Source organism: Orbicella franksi, chromosome 8 (genome assembly GCF_964199315.1).
Source record: "Orbicella franksi chromosome 8, jaOrbFran1.1, whole genome shotgun sequence".
NCBI lineage: Eukaryota > Metazoa > Cnidaria > Anthozoa > Scleractinia > Merulinidae > Orbicella > Orbicella franksi.
Window position 1 is genome coordinate 23,872,244 of NC_138152.1, and position 7,463 is coordinate 23,879,706.

General features: G+C 38.6%; 1 pseudogene across 1 annotated transcript in view; it reads left to right on the plus strand.

Moving 5' to 3' along the window:
• Positions 1 to 5,570, plus strand: part of LOC145494649 (uncharacterized) — a 23,731-nt pseudogene extending 18,161 nt beyond the window's left edge. The window contains exon 17 of the transcript XR_014050282.1: positions 3,342 to 5,570. The product of XR_014050282.1 is annotated as an uncharacterized LOC145494649 (transcript). The remainder of the gene's footprint in view (positions 1 to 3,341) is intronic.
• The last annotated feature ends 1,893 nt before the right edge of the window (positions 5,571 to 7,463 follow it).

Genomic DNA, 7,463 nt, shown 5'->3' on the forward strand with positions numbered 1-7,463 from the left:
AAATCCTTCAACTTTGCAGCTTTACTTAAATATCGAAAATCTTTTAAACGATTTAAGTCAGTGTCGTAATTTTCTTCTTCCCTGTCCACCCTCCCATAAAACAGAAGATCAGTTTTTGCACTAAAGGGATCGCTAAGCACTTTTATCTCCTGCGCTTTTTATGTAGGTGACAATGTTTTTAATAATATGGTAACCGTAGCCAGGACAAAGCATGTAAGAAATTTGAAAAACCGTTCACTGGCCCTATGTTTGTGTGGGATTTCCCACATCTTGTCAGGGCCCGCAATATTTCTTTCTTTCTTAGCAAAGTGTTTGTCGCGTAGTCTCTACTTGGCGCATAGCCTGTTAACAAGTCTGGGTCCACTAGGAAGAGAGAGGACCCTGGGAACGACCGCGAGGTTGAGTGTTGTTGTGCGGCGGCCATTACTCTGATTACTCTTACCGGCTGTTGTTTTTTGGCGAATTTCGACTTGTTTTTGAGATTCGGAGGGAGTCTTTGGTCTTAGGTCTTAGTGTTTGAGACACCCGCTGCTGTATTTATTTTTGACGCGGCATTTAATATGAGGTGGCTAAACATTCGTGTTTTGTTTGTACAAGCACGAAATTCTTGGATGATAAGGAACAATCAAACAAAGTTCCAGTTTTCGGACAGAACTGTCTGCAATTACATATTTACAATAACGATTATAAAAATTCTAGTAAACAATGTCGCGCCGGGCAGTCTGCAACTGTCGGAAAAAAAATTTATACTTGAATGATTTCATTACTTTCAACTCACGTCTATTGCTAAAATAAGCATTTTTATATCAACAACCGAAGTTTTACGGACAGATATAACAGAATGACAAAGTCCAGTATTTTCCCGTGTAGTTAAGGTTAGCAAGCTGAGGTCCCCTCGATAAGCCATGATTTCTTGATAAGTTGCGTAACGGTGCCAGTTTCCGTAGACTCACAAGTTTAATAGGACTAGAATATTTGCATTTGCCTTCAAACTTCATGCTAAACATTTTCGCATTTACTGGTCATGTTTAAGGACAAAATCTAATTTCTATGAGTATAATTTACTTACAGTGTTCTAAGCAGAAAGCACGAATATTAACTAACACATTTTTGCAATCGCGTGCTGGTTTATCGTAGACAAACTCCGTGCAGCTAGCGACTGATTCCAATATATCCGCTGATGAGTGAAAATAGACATTTTTATTACCGTTCCTTGGTTTAGGCTTGCTCTCATAAATCTTGGCTTTAGAGTACTTTTCCAAAACTCGACCGGATACAGATTAATTTATTTGTCTCCACTGGAACTGATCAACAATCCCGGCACAAATGTTGTCAAAATACAGCCAATGAAATAAAGCTGTTCCCAGAGTGAACATCCAAGAACAGAATATTAATTAATAATTATCCCAGTTATGTAGCAAAAGCACAAAAAAGCACGTCATTTCGCATTCCGACGAAACTTAATCGCAGTGCAGGCGCTTTTGGGTGTTCACGAATTATCGGTATTAGTTTGCGATCGAATAGATTCGCCGCCATGTTGTCTTAGAAAAAGTGGGCGGGGAGGGTGTGGGGGCGGTGGCGGAAAGAGGGGAAAAAAACGTTTCCCTTCCCACTCCCTCTCCCCCCCAGGATGCCTTTTCGTCTTTTCCCAAGCCTCCCAAGATGGTGTTCGCCTTATCAAAATGCGCTCGCTCGCCAAAATACGCCGCCGTTGCAGACTCCTATGAAACAGGCCACGTTATTGTTGATTGCACAGTTCAGAATCACAACTGTCAACGAGCGAGTGGTCGAGAAGCCAAACCGTCTCGTGTGCGCGTGCTTTGCGATGATGTCATTTGTTTTCGCCACTGCTGCAAAAGGCAAGCCTAGCTTGCAATTGTGTTTTACTTCAATGACTCCTTAATCTGTCGATCAACTTCCCCACCACCACCACCCCCAATAACTTGGGGCTAGAAGTATATGTCTGCTGGCTGTTTTTCGCTAGGCTTTAGTACACGGTGTGAACCAACAGTTACACGGGATTTCTGATTTTGTCAAGGTAAAAAATAGTGTCACACGGAGTAAAACAATTTTTCCTTTTTGCGATTTCGTATGTCAAACGGTGAATCGCGATTTGCTTTTATACCTTGGGCATCAAAACACCATAGCAACTTATCACATTAAATGTCAAGGGCGCTTCATGTGATCTTTGTAACGTATTTATGGGTATTATTAACCGCGGAAAATTGACCTTCGGAAAGATTGGTCATGCTTACTAAATGCAGTTTCCTGCGGTAAAAGAGTCATTTACCTCGGTAAGAAGAGCCCCGCCATGTAACGGGACCTAAGAGAGAGATTTTCCTGATTAGAAGTCCAAACATGTTTCTCCTGTAACCGTTTTTTCGTCTGTAGCTTGGGGTCTGATAACTAGGATTTTCACTTTTTGTGATAGATGATAATAAAACGTGGTTTTATGCAATTTTTTATCATATTTAAATGTATAACATTACGGTATTTTAGGGCTCAGAAGTTCAGAACGATTAGCACCGATAATATTTTGTACTGCTATTCGTAAATGAGCGCTTTGATTACCTGAATCAATTTACATTTTTCATTCATTATTGTTTTTCGTAAGTCTTTTTTTTTTTTGGAAGTGCACACGGTATTTACACTGCGTCAGTCGCCTCGTCTAACACAAATTCATGCATGAGTCTCGAAGAAGCCTACCGTCCACCAGCTGGTCACAGATATGGTACCTCATTCAGCACTAAAAACGTTATGTACGGTTATAGTTAGGCTGGAAATTTTCTGCACCCCTTTCCGGGGGCCTGAGGAGAGTTAAAAGTTGTAATATGGGAACCCTATTTGTCACTAAAGGTTCGCTGAGCATATTTTACCTGCTACCTCTTTTATTGAGATAGCAATGTTTAGAAAACAAATAAATAAATAAATAAATAAATAAACGACAACAACAACAACAAAAAAACAATAATAACAAAAACAATAATAACAAAAAACAAAAAAATAAAAAAAAAATGTGCCAAATCGACAAGCACAAGAGAAAAAAATCTAATTATTGTCGAGTAAATATAACTTGGGTAAAGCGGATGACCACAATTTAACTTTTCTGATATACTGAGATACTGTCGAGGATAATAAAACGAATGTTTCAACAAAATTACTCATGATCATATTTGGATGTTTAACATTACAGTATCGGGTATTTTAAGGCTACAAATTAAGAAAGAATCACACAATACGAGATTTCGTGGTCTACTTTGTAAATGAGTGGATTTGTTACTAGAGACTATTTTTGTTTTTTTATTCACCTTTTTCTTACATCTTTGTTTTTTACCTATTAGCTTCCAGTTGTCAGTACTTGTCCAGTTCAACCGCGTTCTTGTTGTCACTGGTAAACAAGCCAGGCTGGGGACCAGTAACATTCAGGCCACCAGGAACATATAGTTCTTACCAATATGCTACATACGGTTGCTATGATCGTGGACCTTCATTTGGAAATGCGCACGATATTTACATTGCCCCATACGCCTCGTCCAACACAAATTCATACACAGGTCTTGGATACGCCTACAGTCCACCAGCTGGTCACAGCTACGGTACCTCATTCACTCAATCATTCCTGACGGGTAGTTATCACTTTCAACCAGACGAGGTGGAAGTCTTTTACGAGAGTACCTGAAAGAAGAATAAATGGACTACGGCATTTTAACTAACTTCCGGCTCTGAAATGGGATGTTGAACGTTGTTTCATGTATAACAATTTATATAATATCAGTCCTTCCAAAGCACTTAAATGATAACACCTCAAGATATTAAATATAAATGATAAGCTTTGAAATCATGATTATTTTATAGTTAGAGAGTTACAGCTATGTAAAGACACTTAATCTCGCGATATCGAAAAAAGAAAAAAACAATAGTGGAGCTGATTGTTTGTCGTGATGAAAGATGTCTGCAGCCCATTGTGTGATGTAGGAACCATGAGAAGAAATTGAAGTGAATGAATTGCTAGTGAGACAAGCGCGACATAAGCATAACTCTATAGCTTAACATGACATGACAGGAAAAATCTCTAATCGTTTTCATTAGTCGGTCGGTTTATATAATCAAAGTTTGAGGTAGGGTTTCTAATTAGGAGTATAGTTTAATTTGATTTTCAGCTGTGAAATAGGAATATGTATTTTCTTTCTAGACTAAATAATAAATGATGTTTTCCAGGTTCTCGCTACTCGACAGCAAAAGTTATATGTCTAGCTAAAGTTCGATTTGCTTGGATAAATTTGAGCTAAATAGCTTAGAATAATTATCACTTGATCCTTGATTGGTCTTGAGCTACGAACCCGTGTTTGAGATGTTTCGATCTTCAATGTAAAACTAAGTTCAATCGAGCACTCCAGGCGTTAAACCTTACGCGGTTTCAAAAGAACGAAGAAGCCAGCAACCTTCTGTTTTCTTTTTTAGTAATAGCGTGCTCTACAAACCAGCCATTAGCTCTTCTTATTTTTCACATTGAAAAATTTTCGCATGGTGCAAGCGAAATTTGTTGTCTCTTGCTATGTGCTTGCATCTTTTTCTGCCTAGTCCTGGGAGCTAAGTGACCTTTTCTCCTTTTTAATTTAAGAAAGAAAGTACCAATTCTGATCAATTTGTAGTTAGAGAAGTGCATAAGAAGGCGAACTTTAGATTAGCATACTGCATGATTAAAACTGGCGGAAACATACAATATACATTTAGGGCTTTTAGTACTAAATTCAAAGTGTAATGTCTCTTATTTGACGATTTCTTAAATAAATTTTTAGCTTGTTCTGTTTCAACAATCATGGAGAAAACTTTTGGGATAAATTTGCTCTTGTGGCCAACGAACCCAAGTACCTTTGCCCAGCCCCACTCCACCTTCAATTTCGGACACATTTCCCCCATGTCCCCCAGAATAGCAATACTTTTGTCCAAATTTCAACTGCCCCAAAAAAGTCATGACATACCATCAATGTCCTAAGGACATTTTTCCGGAGTAACCCGCGTTAAATATTAGCCCACTGCGCCTCCAAAATGTACTGCAGAGTTTTCATGGGAAAAAAAAGGAGACGAGGAGAGAGAGAGAGAGAGAGAGAGAGAGAGAGAGAGAGAGAGAGAGAGAGAGAGAAACGGAAAAATAACGCCGTTATAACCTTTTACCTCTCCTTCTCCTTCCCCATATAGAAGACTTCCTTACCCACGCTTCTTCTTTAGTTTGGCCATTCTTAAGATTACTCAGAGTATCTTTTTACAATGTTTCCGGACAATTCTTCAGGTAGTAGAACTCAAGTAGAACAGTAGAACTCAAGCTGCTAAATATGGCACGGAATTTGACAACAATTTAACAGAGGACTGGGGTATAGGTTTTGCTGTGAGGCTGGGAATTGCATTGCATAACCGAGGACGGCGTCGCTTTTTTGAGGGCATACGTTTAACGACTGCACCAACAACTGTACTATATCACCAACTTTGTGTACTATTTTCAAGATGAATATTATAGCGTTATCCGTAAAGAGAGAAATCAGAAAAGCTTTAACTGTTGCCTCCCGAGTCTCTCCGCTAGTAATGTACACGTTACGTTGCACATGTCATGTTTGGCGTCACTTGCAGAGTCAGCCATACATATATCATAGGTTCCGCAATAGTGCGAATAACTGAGATATATAGTTGAGCACTGCAGTTTTAATAATAAATAAACGGTAGTATAGCAGAAAGTGAAAAAAAATTACAAATTACAAATTACAAAAAAAAAAAAAAAAAAAAAAAAAACACGCCTTGCATACGGCTGGCGCGTCTGCAATTTGAATTGACTAATCAGAATTCAGAAGGCGGGAGAAAGTGTGCTGTCCTAACGTTTATATATGTCAACAGGAAAAATGTTGCAGTCGGGCAACTTTTCTTACTGTAGACGGCACCGAATATTTCATGATAAAAAAGGGCATTGTAACACACGTGTAAGGATTGATTGATTTGTTTAATTATGGATTGACTTTTTTTTTAATTCTCTTCGAGTTGTCAGCACCTGTCCAGTTCAACTGCGTTTCTCTTCTCACTGGTGAATAAGCTAGGTTGGTGTCCAGTAATAGTTACACCACCAGGGGATCGTGATTCTTACCAACTTGCCATATACGGTTGCTCTGATCTGAACTTTACAGTACTTTTACTTTGTTCTTGCGACTCACCAGTAATAACTGTTTATCCAGTTGAGGAAGTAATTAATTTGCTAATTAATGGCTGGTTACAGTGAAATTAAATAAAATAAGGCGTGGGATAAGGCACTGCAAGCTGTGCATATATGTTTGATACAGTATGAATTCGAACTTTAAAGAATTAAATTATTGAACATCACTTGATTCAATGATTAATCTTGAGCTGCTCAAGGGCTACGCATGTTTCAGCTGCTTCTTTAGAGAGTGGGAAAACTTACTCGGGCAGAGGTGCTCCCTTATATGGCCTATGTTAATTTAAGGGTGTGGTCTGAAATAGGGAGGGGAACATCGCAGGTTTTGGTCTTAAATAAGGTAAGATCCTGTTAAATATCCATTTGAGTCAACTCAAATAATTAAATTCCACAGCTGGGTGAGACGTAACGGTTGAACCCAATGGCTTTGAACCCATTTTCTAATTCGACACAACCCCTTTCAGAAGAGCGGTTCTTTCTCGAACAATTGGAGCTACTTGGTGGTTTAAATGTGGTAGGCTAGGGGCACTCTGCAAATTTGAAGCTTGTTATGCTCACTGACGCTTCCGTGAAATTAGAAAAAGGTGCTTAATGTGGGGACGAAAATGGCCAATTCTTTTTTCAAAGCAGTCCTTTTGTACACCTAGATTAAGGGCCCATTAACCGATTCATGGGCGCGCTCGGCTACATTTTAGAGGTTTTTACTTGGTGTTTCACAAAATTCAAAGTAAAAATACAAGCAAAAACAAACTAAGAGAAAAACAGAAAAACAAGCGCAAAAGAAAAAGAAAAAGCCATCTCTGTGTGGCTTTCGTGCGCTTCGTTTGATCTTATCGAGCTGTTGGTAGTGTAAACTGCGCACGCGCTAATAGGTTAACTTACGATAGATATCGCGGACACTTCGGGTTTTTTTAAATGCTAAGGGAAATGCGGTCTGTCTCTAAATCCAGCTTTTTTCGATGAGTTTTGATTAAAGCCAACGTTGGAAACATAGCTATGCATTTCTTTTGTAAAAGCATCCTTTTTTCAAAAACTTACGAATCTCTCAATATTTTGAAATTCCCTCAAAATCTGACCTTTTAAAAAATGAAACAAAATTTATGCAGAGCGTAATAAAGATTACGGTTAAAATATTAAATCAAGGGACAAAATCCCGATCAAGTAATGATGCTTGGGAGCCTTTACATTTTTTCCAAAATGAGTCACATGACCATGGGCGTGGCCTGATGACGTCATTACTAGTTTTACTGATCATGATCAAGTTAAA